This window comes from Oncorhynchus mykiss, chromosome 13, assembly GCF_013265735.2.
Source record: "Oncorhynchus mykiss isolate Arlee chromosome 13, USDA_OmykA_1.1, whole genome shotgun sequence".
Classification (NCBI taxonomy): Eukaryota; Metazoa; Chordata; class Actinopteri; order Salmoniformes; family Salmonidae; genus Oncorhynchus; species Oncorhynchus mykiss.
In genome coordinates, this window is record NC_048577.1 from 57,518,027 (window position 1) to 57,533,869 (window position 15,843).

The 15,843-nt window shown below is 43.0% G+C and overlaps 1 protein-coding gene across 2 annotated transcripts in view; it reads left to right on the top strand.

The window, feature by feature from the left end:
• The first annotated feature begins 4,729 nt into the window (after window positions 1–4,729).
• Window positions 4,730–15,843, top strand: part of LOC110514101 (trinucleotide repeat-containing gene 6C protein) — a 78,568-nt gene continuing 67,454 nt past the window's right edge. For both annotated transcript variants that reach the window (XM_036941648.1, XM_036941649.1), the window contains exon 1: window positions 4,730–4,963. The gene's annotated coding sequence lies outside the window, so the exon portion shown is untranslated. The remainder of the gene's footprint in view (window positions 4,964–15,843) is intronic.

Sequence of the window (15,843 nt, forward strand, 5' to 3'; positions counted from 1 at the left end):
CTTGAGAAAAATGTCATTGAAGTAACATATACTGCTACTTGAGTAAAATGTAATTAAAGTAACAGTACTTCTACTTGAGTAAAATGTCATTAAAAAGTAACAGTACTCCTACTTGAGAAACATGTCATTGAAGTAACATATACTGCTACTTGAGTAAAATGTAATTAAAGTAACAGTACTTCTACTTGAGTAAAATGTCATTAAAAAGTAACAGTACTCCTACTTGAGAAACATGTCATTGAAGTAACATATACTGCTACTTGAGTAAAATGTAATTAAAGTAACAGTACTTCTACTTGAGTAAAATGTCATTAAAAAGTAACAGTACATCTACTTGAGAAAAATGTCATTGAAGTAACATATAATGCTACTTGAGTAAAATGTAATTAAAGTAACAGTACTTCTACTTGAGTATGATATTCCAGTACCTTTTCCATCCCTGTTAGTGAGGGAAAAAGAGGGAGAGAGGAAAAGACGGAGGGAGTGAGTGAGTGACCAAGTGTGAATAGGTGAGTGAGTGAATGTCAGCTGGTCCCATGAACAAGTAACAGATGAGGGATTGAATGGGTGAAAGAATTAGACGTGGCTACCACGTTGTAAGAGCGTGAAGCAAACCTGTGCCCATGCGCAGATATGAAGAGTGCCTTGGTCCTCCTTTATTTTGATGACATCAGTTAGACCGGTTGAAAGAAAAAAGACTGTGACTGTGTAAGAATGAAGTCTTGCTTCTTGCTCATTGCAATGTTGCTAGTGCAACATCATTTTGCTGACTCCACCTTAAATATATGGAAAATATCATTTGAAACAACGTTCAGGTAACCTTAGCAAAATGATCTAATTATCAAGGTCAATGTACCATACTACTATGGCTGACCCTGTAAAACAACACATTTCACTGCACCTATCTGGTGTATGTGACAGAAAAAATATTTGTATTTTATTTACTTTAAAAAAACGTTTTTGTGAGTCTGCGTTCCAGCGTGTGTGCATCTGTGTGTATCCGTCTGCCCCTGTTGGCTGTCTCTGTGTTTATGAATGTCTCTGTGTTTATGAATGTCTCTGTGTTTATGGATGTCTCTGTGTTTATGGATGTCTCTGTGTTAATGGCTGCTTCTGTGTTAATGGCTGCTTCTGTGTTAATGGCTGCTTCTGTGTTAATGGCTGCTTCTGTGTTAATGGCGGCTTCTGTGTTAATGGCGGCTTCTGTGTTAATGGCGGCTTCTGTGTTAATGGCTGCTTCTGTGTTAATGGCTGCTTCTGTGTTAATGGTTGTCTCTGTGTTTATGAATGTCTCTGTGTTTATGGCTGTCTCTGTGTTTATCGCTGTCTGTGTTTGTCTGTATCTGTATATTAAACCGATTATACCCATAACTGAATCTATAAAGCAGTTCTCCTATCCGAGACTCTTCTTTCCTCCACCCCTCCTCTCCCCAGTGACAATTCCTCCTTTAATTTACCTTCTGTGTTTGCCACGGGGCCAAGTTGTTAAACACGTTAACAGCCTGACCTTTTATCTCTGGCAAACAGATGTCGCGCGGTCGGCAAGGGTCATAATTGAATCTCTAACCGGCTCCACGGCGTACGTTGACTCCCTGTGACCGCGATCAATACTAACGTCCACTCTGGTGACATCAAGTTCAACAACCCCTGTCTGGCCCCCTGAGTCTGCCTAAGATGACATTTAACCCTTTATAGGATCCTACAGACAGACAGACAGACAGACAGACAGACAGACAGACAGACAGACAGACAGACAGACAGGCAAATAGACAGACAGACAGACAGACAGACAGACAGACAGACAGACAGAGCCTGGTAGCTACCAGGGGACATTGAATTATGAACGTCTGTAGAGGCCATGACACCCCCAGGAGTATTTTCCATAAGCCATGCTTAGTGTCTCTCTCTCCCCCTCCCTCTCTTCCTCCACGCCTCACCATGTACTTCATCATGATGTAGGCTGAGTCATTGTGCTTTGCTACTGTCGCCGTAAGGCACATCTCTGCCATAATCCATGTGGGTGACGTGAGTCCAGATGGTTATTTCATTGTGTGTACTCATGGGGGGCTGTCATCCCATTTATTATCAGAGTCATAGTTTTATGGTCATGTACAGTGCCTTGCGAAAGTATTCGGCCCCCTTGAACTTTGCGACCTTTTGCCACATTTCAGGCTTCAAACATAAAGATATAAAACTGTATTTTTTTTGTGAAGAATCAACAACAAGTGGGACACAATCATGAAGTGGAACGACATTTATTGGATATTTCAAACTTTTTTAACAAATCAAAAACTGAAAAATTTGCAGTGCAAAATTATTCAGCCCCTTTACTTTCAGTGCAGCAAACTCTCTCCAGAAGTTCAGTGAGGATCTCTGAATGATCCAATGTTGACCTAAATGACTAATGATGATAAATACAATCCACCTGTGTGTAATCAAGTCTCCGTATAAATGCACCTGCACTGTGATAGTCTCAGAGGTCCGTCAAAAGCGCAGAGAGCATCATGAAGAACAAGGAACACACCAGGCAGGTCCGAGATACTGTTGTGAAGAAGTTTAAAGCCGGATTTGGATACAAAAAGATTTCCCAAGCTTTAAACATCCCAAGGAGCACTGTGCAAGCGATAATATTGAAATGGAAGGAGTATCAGACCACTGCAAATCTACCAAGACCTGGCCGTCCCTCTAAACTTTCAGCTCATACAAGGAGAAGACTGATCAGAGATGCAGCCAAGAGGCCCATGATCACTCTGGATGAACTGCAGAGATCTACAGCTGAGGTGGGAGACTCTGTCCATAGGACAACAATCAGTCGTATATTGCACAAATCTGGCCTTTATGGAAGAGTGGCAAGAAGAAAGCCATTTCTTAAAGATATCCATAAAAAGTGTTGTTTAAAGTTTGCCACAAGCCACCTGGGAGACACACCAAACATGTGGAAGAAGGTGCTCTGGTCAGATGAAACCAAAATTGAACTTTTTGGCAACAATGCAAAGCGTTATGTTTGGCGTAAAAGCAACACAGCTGAACACACCATCCCCACTGTCAAACATGGTGGTGGCAGCATCATGGTTTGGGCCTGCTTTTCTTCAGCAGGGACAGGGAAGACGGTTAAAATTGATGGAAAGATGGATGGAGCCAAATACAGGACCATTCCGGAAGAAAACCTGATGGAGTCTGCAAAAGACCTGAGACTGGGACGGAGATTTGTCTTCCAACAAGACAATGATCCAAAACATAAAGCAAAATCTACAATGGAATGGTTCAAAAATAAACATATCCAGGTGTTAGAATGGCCAAGTCAAAGTCCAGACCTGAATCCAATCGAGAATCTGTGGAAAGAACTGAAAACTGCTGTTCACAAATGCTCTCCATCCAACCTCACTGAGCTCGAGCTGTTTTGCAAGGAGGAATGGGAAAAAAATTCAGTCTCTCGATGTGCAAAACTGATAGAGACATACCCCAAGCGACTTACAGCTGTAATCGCAGCAAAAGGTGGCGCTACAAAGTATTAACTTAAGGGGGCTGAATAATTTTGCACGCCCAATTTTTCAGTTTTTGATTTGTTAAAAAAGTTTGAAATATCCTATAAATGTCGTTCCACTTCATGATTGTGTCCCACTTGTTGTTGATTCTTTACAAAAAAATACAGTTTTATATATTTATGTTTGAAGCCTGAAATGTGGCAAAAGGTCGCAAAGTTCAAGGGGGCCGAATACTTTCGCAAGGCACTGTATATGATGTCTTCTGATAGACACATATTCATCTAAGCCTCTAAGCAACAGTATCAGATGGGGTTTGCTTAGCCTGGGTGTGAATGGTAGATCAGAGCTAACGAGAGAGAGAGATATGGGTCCTTAGTGAGATCCAGATTTGGCTCGTTGCACAGTGAAATATTTGTCCGGCACTCTGATCGTATTTGTTTGTCTCTTGAGAGAGCGAGAGAAGGATGACAGAGATAAACTGGAAGTGGGGGATAGAGAAGTTTATCGTTATCATTCCAGCATGACTAAAATATTGACTTGTGGAGGTAATTGTGTTTTCCTACCCTACCAGATAGTAGATAGCATACAAGCCCATTGTAGCCTCCAATCTTCCATGCTGAGTCTCATTTTGTAGATTTGAATTGGCCCAGTTGGAATCATCACCTTAAGCTGCTAGAGAACCCTGTGGAATCCACTTAAACATCTATTTCATTCTTTGTTTGCAACAACAACACGAAATAATATAGAAAAAGAAGGCATGGTGTGGAGTACTGCTGGTGTGTATGTGTGTGTTATGCAAATAGGAATGGAATGCTGGGCTGGCACAGAGAGCACTAACATGTTTGTAAGTGCTGGTGTATGATCAACATAAGATGTGTTGAAATTGTGCCCTCTGTAGGTGAAAAGTACATAACCAGCGAAGCATAAACATTGCACTTGCTCACATAACACATTAGGAACTAAACATTCTAAATCTTCAAAAGCTACAGAACTGTGAGCTCAAACACTGTATAGCTATTGCATTGCATTGCTTTCTTGGTAAGCAAGTCAGAAAGGGAGAGGAAGGAAGGCAAGGAAACAAGGAGGTAGAGAGAGGTTGGCCACTGTAGTTGTCATGGAAACGGCGAGGCGGAGCATGTGGCGCCTCTTTGAGTGGGACCAGTTTGTTATTGGAGGTCACGTGGCCAGTCGCTAGGGACAGATGCACGTCCTGTACCTCGGATTGAAGCGTCGCGAGCTGCTGCTATCGCTAGTTTGAACAAAATGGCTGCAGAGGCACCACTAACGAAAGCCCGCTGAACAGTAGGAATTATCATCGACGATGTTTTAATGGATATCTTGGAAATACCCTCTCTCCAAATATTGGATTTTGCAAGAATTTGCTCTCTTGGATTCCTCTATTTGCGAACATTTCACAGTCGCGTGCTGTAAAACATTTTTTTTTTGCACTTTAAAAATGTCAGATCATCAAAGACAAGGTAGGTTACTGAAAATGCATATGGTGTTCGTTTTTATATTTAGCTGAAAAAGTACACAAGTTGCACCGATATACTTTATCTTGCTTGACATTAGCTAGCTTGTTTGCTTAAATATCGCACTCTGCTGCCATTTCTTCCTTTCTCTGACACTTGCTCTATTTCACGTTGTTTCCTGAGATAATCAACATTTGCTTTGGTTGTTTGCAATTAAATTCGAGACTAGAGAACACATTTTGAACCTAAAACTTTGCCAAATGGTTAGGACTACAGAGAGCTAACGGTAGCTGTATTGCTTTGCTACTGTAGCTTCTTGCTGCGACCGAATTATTGGTCTGTGATAAGGGTATCAAGGACAGAACATCGATTATTGTCATGCAAATTACACCTCAAATTGAATTCAAATTCACTAAAGCCCACAGTGGGAAATGAGGTAAGACGTATTGTATTTTCTAATCTTTTAACATGATTTATTTAGAGAAATATTTAAAGAGGGGCGGGGATTCGCATCCAAGCAAAGCGCCCCTGATATGCGGCTGCAGTTTCCGATTGATAAACAGCATCAATTTATCAAAACAGTGCGTAATGCCTTCATGTTTGAGTATTGCAACATTGTTGCCAATTTTCTAAATTTGACTACCAAGGTCTTGTTTTTATTAAATCACTTCATTGTAATAACCATCTTTAAAATGTATTCATAAAAGGAAACAAAACTGATCACAAGCAGGACTACTATCCAACGGGTTAGGGTTATGGGGGTGGTAATGGGGGTGGTTAAACAAATTAGCCAAGGAATTGCGGGCTCTATCTGAGGTTATACACATTGAGATTAGAGTGGTTTGGAAGTCCATCTTGGATCCTTTCCAATTCTCATGGCACTTCTGGTTAATTGTTTTGGCCCTGGTCTTGTCTAGAAGGGATACAGTATTTGTCCAAATTGACTTTTCGTTGCAGGTTAGGAGAATTGGGTTAGGGAAACTACTTTTGGTGTCAAATTTGACAAGCTGCATCCCATCTAGACATAACCTTTGGCCCTTGTGTGGTTGGAATACAGCCAATCAAATCTCTCTAGTCTAACCAAACAGACATGGCTGAAGCTGGGTCCACACTTACAAGCTTGGTTCTCTGCTTAAGCCTGCCATGTTTCTGTTGGTTGCTGATTTTTTTTTAAAAGGTAGCTACTAGCAAGCAATTTCCTCCTCTTGCTTTCTCTGACATGAATACACATTTATTGTTGATGGCAACTGCCTCCTGCTCTGGGCATGCAGTCATAATGGCTGGGCTGCCCTGGCATGAGTCTCCCAGAGAGGAAGGGGCTTGCCATGTTGCCAGAGTTGGAATGCGCTCCAGAGGAAGATTGCTTTATTGTTCACAAGGCTTTGTTTATTTGAATAGAGACATGAAAGCACATGGTTATTTGTGAAAATGGATAGACCCATCAGATGTTGCAGCAGTTTAGCTTATGCCAGTCAACACCCGTCCCTAGATGTGTTTATAGGAAGATGTCCCGTACCATTATTTTAGCGAGAGGGACTCCATGGCACAATGAGCTGTTCTTCTACAGTTGGAATCCTTTCAACTGTCAAGATGTCATAATCTCTTTTTAATTGAAACACATTTTATCTTCCTGTATCCCCTTATCCCTGTGACATCTGTCATTACACTGTCTTCACAGTCAGTTGACATCGACCACCTCACACACACTCTTAATGCTCTGATTACTATACAGATCAGGTCTTAGGCCTGCACTCAGTTCCTCTCCTCAGCTCAGTATACACACAGTGGCCTGATGGTTAGGTTTCTGTGGCAGCTCTGGCAGTTTGGCTTACAGGGTAGTTGTTTGCCTTTTGAAATGACTAACCTTGCTCTTTGTGAAATGCTCTGATGTCAAACTGTTTCTTAGAGATAGGTTTACATGTTTTGACTTTGCATGCCACACTATTGGCTAACCAGGACAGGATCTCTGAGGTAATGGTTTTGATTGGCTCTATTTCTTACAAGTTAGCATTGTTGATAGTCCCAAATGATTCCCTGATCTGCCCCTCAGATTTGCCAGGCAAGGCCTCGAAGAAGAACACACACATATCAACAACTCAAGAACTGTCAGAAGAATCCATGTTGTTATTAATCAGGTCTGAATAAGTACAAAGAGATCGAAGCACAGATCAGCATAACTAAAGCATATCACTCTCCTAGTCCCAACTCAGCAGTTTGGTCCTCAGGCGTTCTCTAAGCAGCCAGAAAGGCAAATTCATTCTTGATAATTGAGTGCCATACAAGTGGATGTACCAGGCTGAATATGAAGTATAGTGTACGCCTAAGTGAGGAAAAGCCTTGATCCACAGCCTCTTCACATGAATCACTTAATCTGATTCTGAATACCTCCAACACCCAGCAGGTTCTGTCGCTAACTAGTCATTAGCTCAACTCTATTAAACATCTTTTTGTTGATGATCTAAAGAGTGGACCTTTTCATTCTTTGTTGTGGGTTTCATATGTTAGTGTAACTAAGAAGTCAACAGCCAGTCTGTTTGATTTGACAGATAGCCTTGCAATAGGTTGTCGTTTGCGTTCAGCTCACACACTGAATTGCAAATTCGTAAAGTTGTGCAGACTTGCAAGGGAAATATCAGTTTGGGAAGGAACCACACTGGAAGATTTTCTCCCCACTACCCACTATTAGAATCTCTCTGTTCTAGATTAAACATCGATCTCAGTGGGAGATGTCCTAGTGATTTTATAACTGCAAATTCAAAGAGATGTGCAAGCTGGCAATGGAAATATCACAGTCTGAAACCCCCACTTTGAGATATTCTCCAAGATATCCTAGTGAATTCATGAATGGATATGGACGCCCATCCTCCCAACTAGGCTACCAGACCTGAAACGGAATGGACGCCATATCTTTTGATAAGATGTAGACTAGACCTCTGAAGCACAATCCTTCTGTTTCCTTATAAACAACTCATTCCCTTTATAATGTCATCGTTGTCTTTTGCCCTATTACGGCCAGCAGTCATTCAATGGCACCATGTTGGTAAACGTTAGGCCAGGTTTAACGAGCCATGAAGCTGGCGCTGGGGCTTTTCTCTCTGCTAACGCATGTTCACTCCCAGAGGGGCTGAGCTCTTGGGCAGAACACTTGTCATTCTCCAAGTAGACCTAAATGAGGCAAAGGGGAGATTATTGAAAGGCCCTTGAAGTGAACAGTAGGGTTTGTCCCCCTGAGGTCTGACTGAAGGCTTGGCTTTCTGCTTTCGTAGACTTCTGAAGAGAGGCCCACTTGAGGTGACCAATTTGTGAGTCATCCACTGATTCCACTCTCTAACGGCCTCTCAAGCCCAGTGTCAGTACTTAAATAGACTTTATATCCTTTAGCCTTGTATGTAAAAATATTTAGTATAATATATATATATATATATATATATATATATATATATATATAATTTTTAATTACACTAAGAAATGCAGACTAGGCTACTTGGCCAAAGTGGGCCATTGAACATGTTAATGGCAGTTAGCTCATCAGTTGGACCTTCAGCAAGTCTAGCAAGTTGTTTTTTATTGAATTTACACAAAGTTCTGGAGTTCTTCTTCACCTGCTTCAGTAAAAATTGTTCCTGACTGCCCAGCCCTGCACAAAGACGGCATTTATTACGTTGATCGGTCTTAATTTAGTCTTCTTGCTACGTGAGTTTCCCTTCACATACGGCCCTTTCACCTGCTGGATAATGGCTTTTTATGAAGATGAATGTGGAAACAGAGCAAGTGCCACGTGATTGGAGTCTAATAAGTTATTTTGTTGGGGACGTTCTGTGATCTATTGGAGCAATAAGTTGTTTGACCGGGCTCGTGAAACGGCTGCTCCGGTTACTGACGGAGAGGATGAAAGTCATCGGGAACTTCAACTGCTGGATCCTATCCATAGCTTTTATTTCTGGGGGCCTGCTAAGAGTGCCAGGAAGAGTGTAGCATCTGAAAAATCTCCTGGCCAGAGCATTAGCATGACTTCATAGACAATAGCTTCTAGTTCTTTGAAGCGGGAGATCATCTTCGCTATGTTAGAGGAATATCATCATCTATTGCCCAGTTGTTGTTTTTTCTCTTTTCTTATGCAGTACCACTCAAACATTTGGACACACCTACTCAATGCTGTTATCAAGGCAAAGAGTGGCTACTTTGAAGAATCTCAAATATAAAATATATTTGAATGTGTTATTTCATAGTTTTTATGTCTTCACTATTATTCTACAATGTAGAAAATAGTAAAAATAAAGAAAAACCCTTTAATGAGTAGGTGTGTGTGTGTGTGTGTGTGTGTGTGTGTGTATAGATACTTCTCTCTCACACACATACGTGTTTGTTTCATGAGCTAAAATTAAAGATCCCGGAAATGTTCCATACGCACAAAAAGCATATTTCTCCAATTTTGTGGACAAAAACGTTTACATCCCTATTAGTGAGCTTTTCTCCTTTTGCCATGATAATCCATCCACTTGACGTGTGTGGCATATCAAGAAACTGATTAAACAGCATGATCGTTACATAGGTGCACCTTGTGCTGGCTACAATAAGGCCCCTCTAAAAAGTGCAATTTTGACACACAACAATGCCACATATGTCTCAAGTTTAGGGAGCGTGCAATTGGCATACTAACTGCAGGAATGTCCACGAGTTGTTGCCTCAAGTCGTTTTAGAGAATTTGTTAGTAGGTCCAATCGGCCTCACAACCGCAGACCACGTGTAACCGCCCAGGACCTCCACACCTGGCTTCTTCACCTGTGGGATCGTCTGAGAACAGCCACATTTAGTCATTTTAAGTCCCACCCTTCAGCTCCCATCAACCCCTGCCATCTATCTCTGTACACCATCCAATTTTGATTTCTATTTGCCATATATTTTTCAGATGTGATGTTTCACAAATTTCTGAACCTTTCTTTTCTCATAGTTTCTACAGATTGTAAATTAAAGAAACATTTTTGTTCAGATTATTATTATGTTATTGGTTAATTGACTATGACATTTCAAATCACCCAGCAGTGCTATTTGCAGAGTTGGCTCCAGGTAAATTCTTCAGCCATTCCTGAACCTGCAACCAAAAACAAGCTACATATTTGACAGTACCAAAACAAGTGCTCTAATGATTCTCTCTCTTCGCAGCAAAGTCTGCAGTGCTGGGATGGTTGTATCACCCATTGATATAACATTTAATTGGTAATTGACATTTAACATTTAATTGGCAAGAATTTTGTATAATTTAAATTGAAAAACCAAAGTTTTGCGTATCATTTCATAAACCATGTGCCATGGAATCGGTACATCGAGAATCTCCTCTCAACTATCTTGCAATCTATATGGCACAGCGGTCACTTTGTTGTTGTCCTGAAGTGAAACTGATATACTTTTTATCACCATTTAAAAAACAAAACAAATTTTGGTATTTAATGCAGGGCCGACAGACAAGTTCCTTACCTTCTCCCCTTCCAAGTGCTTTTTCCATTGTTGTGGTAATGCTGCAATTAGTTGGTTTTAATTTTAGATTGAGAAGACATTTGTGTTAGCTGCATGTGTGACAAGTCAACTAGTCCTATAATTTGTAATTTTATAATTTATTTTCAAATTCTATATTTTTTTTATCAATTAGTATATTTGAGTTTAACCATAGTATTTGTTCTAATATTTGTTCTGTCTTTTCTGGTGGATTAAACTGAAATTGCAACCAGCTTTCTGTTGCTTGTTTTAAAAATAGACATATTTTGGAGATTTCATTTTCAAATAATAGGAAGAGAGCGGTTGTAATTGGGGGAAAAGGCCATTCTTGAACATGGGGTGAGCCATTCTTACTAAGCTGCTAGAGAACCAGTTTGAATTTATGTGTAGTTGTTGTATGATTAAAGTGTAGTTGTTGTATGATTTAAGTGTAGTTGTTGTATGATTGAAGCCTTTAGTGAGATTTATTATTGAATCGTTTATGCTCTCCAAATTAATATTCATTATAATTTTGTCTGGCTTGCCATTCCAAATAAAATATAATGAACCCATTTGTATAAGAGATTCTCCAAAATGGAAATATTCCAAGCTTTTATGTATAAATTCCAGTCATACTTTATCAAAAGCCTTTTTCAAATTCCGCTGTGAATACCAGCCTGGTTTCCCAGATTTCTTTAATTTAACTGTCTTTGTTTGGCAGATGGATGGAGAATTTTAAGCAGTGTTTTGGGATAGCCGAAGGGCTCCAATGTGGCACATCAGATCTCGTTTTCCAGAGTGTTTTGGGAAGTTGCGGTCTGTCTTCCTAATGTACGATCGTGCCGAGCAGAGGGGCTGCAGTCTGATTCCGCCATTGCGGCTGCTGCGGTTGCTAGCGAGCAAGCAACCCTTCTCCCAGGGGCTCAGCAGCCTCGCTCTTATTTGTCTTGCAGTGCTGGCATTCCTGGCTCTGTGCCAAGTGACTATCGACAGTCGCAAGCCCCCTTCCCCCCACCGAGCGCACACCCACCACCTCTCCCCTTCCTTGTATGTGTTCTCACATACACCCACCACCTCCCCCTTCCTTGTATGTGTTCTCACACCCACCACCTCCCCCCTTCCTTGTATGTGTTCTCACACCCACCACCTCCCCCCTTCCTTGTATGTGTTCTCACACCCACCACCTCTCCCCTTCCTTGTATGTGTTCTCACACCCACCACCTCCCCCTTCCTTGTATGTGTTCTCACATACACCCACCACCTCCCCCTTCATTGTATGTGTTCTCACATACACCCACCACCTCCCCCCTTCCTTGTATGTGTTCTCACATACACCCACCACCTCCCCCCTTCCTTGTATGTGTTCTCACATACACCCACCACCTCCCCCTTCCTTGTATGTGTTCTCACATACACCCACCACCTCCCCCTTCCTTGTATGTGTTCTCACACCCACCACCTCCCCCTTCCTTGTATGTGTTCTCACATACACCCACCACCTCCCCCTTCCTTGTATGTGTTCTCACACCCACCACCTCCCCCCTTCCTTGTATGTGTTCTCACATCCACCACCTCCCCCCTTCCTTGTATGTGTTCTCACACACACCCACCACCTCCCCCTTCCTTGTATGTGTTCTCACACCCACCACCTCCCCCTTCCTTGTATGTGTTCTCACATACACCCACCACCTCCCCCTTCCTTGTATGTGTTCTCACATACACCCACCACCTCCCCCTTCCTTGTATGTGTTCTCACATACACCCACCACCTCCCCCCTTCCTTGTATGTGTTCTCACATACACCCACCACCTCCCCCCTTCCTTGTATGTGTTCTCACACCCACCACCTCCCCCTTCCTTGTATGTGTTCTCACACCCACCACCTCCCCCTTCCTTGTATGTGTTCTCACACCCACCACCTCCCCCTTCCTTGTATGTGTTCTCACACCCACCACCTCCCCCCTTCCTTGTATGTGTTCTCACATACACCCACCACCTCCCCCTTCCTTGTATGTGTTCTCACACCCACCACCTCCCCCTTCCTTGTATGTGTTCTCACACACCCACCACCTCCCCCCTTCCTTGTATGTGTTCTCACATACACCCACCACCTCCCCCTTCCTTGTATGTGTTCTCACACCCACCACCTCCCCCTTCCTTGTATGTGTTCTCACACACCCACCACCTCCCCCTTTCTTGTATGTGTTCTCACATACACCCACCACCTCCCCCTTCCTTGTATGTGTTCTCACATACACCCACCACCTCCCCCCTTCCTTGTATGTGTTCTCACACCCACCACCTCCCCCCTTCCTTGTATTTGTTCTCACACCCACCACCTCCCCCCTTCCTTGTATGTGTTCTCACATACACCAGAGTGTGGATATCAAAAGCAACCTGCACCCCCACCTTCCCACCTTCCCACCCCATCATACCATTACCCTCTTTATTGTACGGTCCTTCCTCTACCCTCTCTCTGATTGCCTTTTGTCCGCCTTTGTTCCCAGAAGCAGTCTGGTTTAATAGACATCACCTCTCTAATCCTCTTGTTGTGTTTTAGTGGTTCTATCCTCCAGCACCTCAAGAAGCAGCATCAAGCTCAAGGCTGTACGTTTAGCTTATCAATCACTGTCTTCCTGCTCCAAACTGACTGCTGGCTGGCACTGCATCAATGTCCATGTCAGTCATTCAACCCTCTCACAGTCAAAACAACTCATTTTCTTCAACGTTTCTCTCATTTAGGTACCTTATTTTGGCATTTCTTGGGGATCCACCTCCCTAGACCACGCACGCTCTCTCACACGCGCACACACACACACATACACACACACACACACACACACACACACTAGGGCTGCAGAATTAATCAGATTCACATTGAAATTGCAATATGGATATTTTGAAAGGCATCTCAGCCCAGTGTAACGGACGTTTTTATAGTTCTTTTCCTCTTGCAGTGGCTTCCCCCCCACACCAAGCAGCACCGTTCCTCCTCCTTGCTGTTAGTTACTATATGTTTTTATAGTTATTTTCCTCTTGCAGTGGCTTCCCCCACACACCAAGCAGCACCGTTCCTCCTCCTTGCTGTTAGTTACTATATGTTTTTATAGTTATTTTCCTCTTGCAGTGGCTTCCCCCACACACCAAGCAGCACCGTTCCTCCTCCTCCTCGCTGTTAGTTACTATATGTTTTTATAGTTATTTTCCTCTTGCAGTGGCTTCCCCCACACCAAGCAGCACCGTTCCTCCTCCTCCTCGCTGTTAGTTACTATATGTTTTTATAGTTATTTTCCTCTTGCAGTGGCTTCCCCCCCACACCAAGCAGCACCGTTCCTCCTCCTCCTCGCTGTTAGTTACTATATGTTTTTATAGTTATTTTCCTCTTGCAGTGGCTTCCCCCCCACACCAAGCAGCACCGTTCCTCCCCCTCCTCGCTGTTAGTTACTATATGTTTTTATAGTTATTTTCCTCTTGCAGTGGCTTCTCCCACACACCAAGCAGCACCGTTCCTCCTCCTCCTCGCTGTTAGTTACTATATGTTTTTATAGTTATTTTCCTCTTGCAGTGGCTTCCCCCACACCAAGCAGCACCGTTCCTCCTCCTCGCTGTTAGTTACTATATGTTTTTATAGTTATTTTCCTCTTGCAGTGGCTTCCCCCCCACACCAAGCAGCACCGTTCCTCCCCCTCCTCGCTGTTAGTTACTATATGTTTTTATAGTTATTTTCCTCTTGCAGTGGCTTCCCCCACACACCAAGCAGCACCGTTCCTCCTCCTCCTCGCTGTTAGTTACTATATGTTTTTATAGTTATTTTCCTCTTGCAGTGGCTTCCCCCCCACACCAAGCAGCACCGTTCCTCCTCCTCGCTGTTAGTTACTATATGTTTTTATAGTTATTTTCCTCTTGCAGTGGCTTCCCCCACACACCAAGCAGCACCGTTCCTCCTCCTCGCTGTTAGTTACTATATGTTTTTATAGTTATTTTCCTCTTGCAGTGGCTTCCCCCCCACACCAAGCAGCACCGTTCCTCCTCCTTGCTGTTAGTTACTATATGTTTTTATAGTTATTTTCCTCTTGCAGTGGCTTCCCCCACACACCAAGCAGCACCGTTCCTCCTCCTCCTCGCTGTTAGTTACTATATGTTTTTATAGTTATTTTCCTCTTGCAGTGGCTTCCCCCACACCAAGCAGCACCGTTCCTCCTCCTCGCTGTTAGTTACTATATGTTTTTATAGTTATTTTCCTCTTGCAGTGGCTTCCCCCACACACCAAGCAGCACCGTTCCTCCTCCTCGCTGTTAGTTACTATATGTTTTTATAGTTATTTTCCTCTTGCAGTGGCTTCCCCCACACACCAAGCAGCACCGTTCCTCCTCCTCGCTGTTAGTTACTATATGTTTTTATAGTTATTTTCCTCTTGCAGTGGCTTCCCCCACACCAAGCAGCACCGTTCCTCCTCCTCCTCGCTGTTAGTTACTATATGTTTTATAGTTATTTTCCTCTTGCAGTGGCTTCCCCCCCACACCAAGCAGCACCGTTCCTCCTCCTCGCTGTTAGTTACTATATGTTTCTATAGTTATTTTCCTCTTGCAGTGGCTTCCCCCACACACCAAGCAGCACCGTTCCTCCTCCTCGCTGTTAGTTACTATATGTTTTTATAGTTATTTTCCTCTTGCAGTGGCTTCCCCCACACCAAGCAGCACCGTTCCTCCTCCTCGCTGTTAGTTACTATATGTTTTTATAGTTATTTTCCTCTTGCAGTGGCTTCCCCCCCACACCAAGCAGCACCGTTCCTCCTCCTCGCTGTTAGTTACTATATGTTTTTATAGTTATTTTCCTCTTGCAGTGGCTTCCCCCACACCAAGCAGCACCGTTCCTCCTCCTCCTCGCTGTTAGTTACTATATGTTTTATAGTTATTTTCCTCTTGCAGTGGCTTCCCCCACACACCAAGCAGCACCGTTCCTCCTCCTCGCTGTTAGTTACTATATGTTTTTATAGTTATTTTCCTCTTGCAGTGGCTTCCCCCACACCAAGCAGCACCGTTCCTCCTCCTCGCTGTTAGTTACTATATGTTTTTATAGTTATTTTCCTCTTGCAGTGGCTTCCCCCCCACACCAAGCAGCACCGTTCCTCCTCCTCGCTGTTAGTTACTATATGTTTTTATAGTTATTTTCCTCTTGCAGTGGCTTCCCCCACACCAAGCAGCACCGTTCCTCCTCCTCGCTGTTAGTTACTATATGTTTTTATAGTTATTTTCCTCTTGCAGTGGCTTCCCCCACACACCAAGCAGCACCGTTCCTCCTCCTCCTCGCTGTTAGTTACTATATGTTTTTATAGTTATTTTCCTCTTGCAGTGGCTTCCCCCCCACACCAAGCAGCACCGTTCCTCCTCCTCGCTGTTAGTTACTATATGCTT